Source organism: Trichechus manatus, unplaced genomic scaffold (genome assembly GCF_000243295.1).
Source record: "Trichechus manatus latirostris isolate Lorelei unplaced genomic scaffold, TriManLat1.0 scaffold00085, whole genome shotgun sequence".
In the NCBI taxonomy this organism is placed as follows: domain Eukaryota; kingdom Metazoa; phylum Chordata; class Mammalia; order Sirenia; family Trichechidae; genus Trichechus; species Trichechus manatus.
The window spans coordinates 1463293-1467480 of record NW_004444021.1 but is presented as its reverse complement, the minus strand read 5'-3'; the positions used below and the strand labels follow the sequence as shown (position 1 = coordinate 1467480).

At 34.5% G+C, this 4188-nt stretch overlaps 1 protein-coding gene across 4 annotated transcripts in view; it reads left to right on the top strand.

The window, feature by feature from the left end:
* GNAT3 (G protein subunit alpha transducin 3) overlaps positions 1–4188 on the top strand; it is a 90475-nt gene that overhangs the window by 69860 nt on the left and 16427 nt on the right. The gene's annotated exons all lie outside the window — the stretch shown is intronic.

Here is a 4188-nt window from a genome sequence, read left to right as displayed (position 1 = left end):
TATATATATATAAAGTTTAAGTAACAGGTGCCAGGGTCCTATTTCCTTTGCCTTCCTACTCCCCCATTTGTGTGAAATATTCTCAGTAAATTTGTTTCCTTAGTTTAAAAAAACATGCAAATAATCCAGAAGAGAATTATTTGAATATGATACCATTTACTGGAATTACAAGGAATATTTTATAAGTTGTTTTGAGTATGAAAATGAGTCAATTATTTTCATTGCTGTTGCATTATCCAGCCCTCCTAGAAATCCTATTTCAAAATTATTTACTAGACCAAGAAAAAGAAATCCATACTATAATGATAGAAAAATGTTCTTTAACACTTAAGTGCCTCTCCCTGTAGTTTGTAAGATGGAATATTAAACATGAAAACCAGGTTCTAGATGTACCCTTCGTTTATGTTAAAATCAGTATAAATATTAATAAAATCATCCATGCATATAATAATAGAGACACTGTTAAAGAGCAGAAAAAGTGGCACAAATTACTTGAATCCATTTGTGAGGAAAAAGTGAGAGAATTGTCTTTAGTTGCTATTATAAAATTTGTTTCAGTGGGATAAAGCTTTTAAAATTTTAAAATATGAAAACTGGTTATACATAATATATAATTAGAATTGCTATTATATAGATAGCCAGAATATTTTCAAGTTAATATAGAAGAAATATCTTCAAAACATATACCTAAATTCCAGGCCCAAAAACAGTTAATTTTCTGAAAGATGAGCCAAATATCGAACCGGGATAAAGACACTGCAAAGACTGGGATCAACGTCCTCACTTGGTGACACTGAATGTAACAAAAGTTTGTTCTTCAGTTCTGGCTTCACTGTTGTACAGTTCCTCTTTGATCCAGTTTCTAGAATTGTCCTGATCTTTGATCCAGTTTCTAGAACTGTCCTTTGGGAGCCCGTGTTCAATTACTTCTCCCCTCTGCCCTTCCTATACCTGGCAAAGACATTATTCACACACTTCCTTTTCTCTCTTACACTCCTTTCTCCACACAGAACTTTTCAGCAAAACAAAGGCATCTTAGACTAAAAGCTAAGTGTGGGCCTTGAGGCCACTTAGACCAAGGTTGTTACAATTCCAGTTATCAGTAGCAGTGAGAGTTGAGGAACTAAGTTACCTTTTCTTACCTCCCCAATAAGTTTGTGGTAAACATTACATGAGGTAAGGTACTAGCAGAGAGTTATAACTTGATGTGAGCTAAGATATTGGAATTTTCTGATTCCTATATTGCCTGGATCATAAGCCAGTTTTGATCATTAGTGTCACAATGTTGAACATCTATGAGCTCACAACCCTGGACACTTCATACAACACCAACTAATTTAGTATCTTCTCAGGAGTGATCTCTCTCATAAGTTATTTATATATCCGTTCCTTGAGGATTCCAAGCCTTAGTGTCTTTGCACTTGGTATTCTCTTTGCCTAAAACGCTCTTCCCCTGGATCTCTGCAAGGACTGGCTGCTTATCATTAAACCACCAGTTGCCAGTGGAGTCGGTTTTGACTATGGTGCTCCACATGTGTCAGAGTAAACTCTGCTTCATAGCATTTTCAGTGGCTGATTTTTCAGAGGTAGATCAACAGGCCTTTCTTCAAGGTGCCTGTGGGTGGACTCCAACCTCCAACTTTTCAGTTGGCAATTGGCGCATTAACTGTTTGCACCACCCAGGGACTCCTTATCATTAAGTTCCTAAATCAAATGCCAGCTCCTCACAGCCTGACCATCCTATCTATGAATCATCCAGCATGTTCCTGTCTGTATTGCATCCAGTAATACATTGGTTTAACAACCGTCTCTGGGTGAAAAACGTCTAATTTTAGCATTTGCCTATTTCTCTGGTATAAAAACTCCTTCCATGGACAATGTCAAGTTACCAATATAATGACACTGGACGGAGAGTTTGGAAGAAATGCAAACAGGGTCCTGTGGTACTTCACTTGTCTAGCTTCTAAAACCAGAGTATGTAATGATTGCCAATGAACACACAAAACCTCGGAAACTCAGGCTCATTTCCTAGAACATCTATTTCACTCAATACCGAGTAATATAAATACTGATAATTTTAAAAATGTACTTATATTCTAAGTGAAATATAGCATTTGCCCTGATTTTTAAAAATAAAAATATTACTTTTAAAGATATAGTGCCCTCATAACACACCTCTTTAGAATAGACCTCCAGGTCCTCATTGGTGTATGAGCATCTTTCTCAGTCCTTTTGGAGTTCTGTGGTTAATTTTGTGAAGAACTGTCTTTAGGTCATAGGAGTCCCTGGGTAGCACAAACAGTGAAGCACTTGGCTACTAACCCAAAGGTTGGTGGTTCGAATCAACCCAAAGGCAGCTCAAAAGAAAGTCTTGGCAATCTACTTCCAAAAGGTCACAACCATTGAAAACCCTATGGTGTGCAGTTCTACTTTGAAACACAAGGGGTCTATATGACTTGGAATTGACTTGAGGGCAACTGGTCTTAGTTCCTATAGATACATGATCTCCTATTCTACCTTTGTCTATTGCTGGCCCTAATGAAGGTACAAGAAGGGTCTTATTAATCCTTTATTACAGTATCAAACCTAAATAGTAAGATGTTTGTGAACTGGATTATGGGCTTGTTTGGATGTAACATTTTCAATACTACACACCTACTACTTCAAAACCACCAAAACGGATTTTGAGCTGTTTGTTTTCTTAAGAGGCTTTACTTTCCCTCTGATTCAAGAAGGTGTGTTATTAAAGGTGTTTTCTATGAAAAACAGAATGAAAGATACAACAGCTACTTACTTAAAGGCAGGGAATTTCTCTAAAAACAAATATTCATTTAAACAATGACATTTAGAAAATATTTAATTTTTGGTACAAAATATAAAAAATACAATTATGCTGTTTTCTTAAGAACTCTTTAAATCACTTAAATAGATTTTTTTAAGCTCAGGCATAGCAATCCAGATGTATTAATCCCTTAATAATTGCTCACAGAGAAATCACTTAACTTTTTATTTACATTTGAAGTGCTAAATAGTATTACCCAAAAGTGCACAGGCTTTTGTAATGTAAAATTTTGTAGTACTTCAAAGTATAAAGTATAAAAGTAATGTATCTTTCAATTTCATTTCAATAAGTGCCCAGGTATTAAAACATATTAAATTAGCAGATTCACTGTATATATCATCCTATGACTATTTAAAACTAAAGGCTTAATTTATGTATTAAATTAGAGAACTCTAGAATTTTAAATAAGAACACTAAAATGAAAAACTGTCTTCCTATATACTGTACGACCCTTGTGTATCATCCAACTTAGTGAAAATTACCTTAGAGCGCTTATCAAACCAGAACTCCAACTGTTAAACTGATCAATTATCCTAACAGGTCTTAAAGTACTATGTAAATGAAAAAATACAAGGCAAATGTTAGCTCTTTTATTGTTATAAAATCATTCCACAGAACAAACAACTTGGAAATAGATTTACAAGGATTTATCAGTTAATTATAGAGAAGTAATCTCTTCCCTAATTGCTTCATGATTAAAAAACAGAACTGAAAGGACTTAAAACTAGATGGGATACAAGGAATAAAGGTCAGCAACTATTGTAACATAGAGCTTTAGATTTTGTAAATTAAACATAACTGCTTTCAAAAATGTTTGAGCTATCCATGATATGAAATAAATTATAATTTTCCTAAAACGTGAATTTGAATCATGTACACTGTGTTCATTGTGCAGGATGTGAGTCAATCTAGCTTAGGAGTGAGACTGGTTGTCCACCCAGAAGCTATATCTCAATTTAACCTTGTTATTCTGTATTAGCTTTCATGCAGCAATAACTCATGTAGACTATATATTTGTTTCAGGTTGTGTTCATGGTTAATGTTACCAGAAAAATAAGTTATATGATATAGTGTCTAATGTATTCTAGTGACAGAATTTGTTCTGATGAACTACTTTATTCAATAGAGAGTTATCTCTCTCATTTAGTAAAAAGCATATAAAGCTATTAGCAATTACAGGGATTTGGAGTCTGTGACCGCCTTCAGGTTATAAATCCTTTCAATTCCTTTTGTTTTGTTTTATCCTGGAGCAATTAAGAGAGAGATAAAGAAGGCCTCCGTGCACATACTTTGTGTATGCAAGTATCTACCCTCCTCTGTTTTCAGAACTAGGTACAAGGAAACAA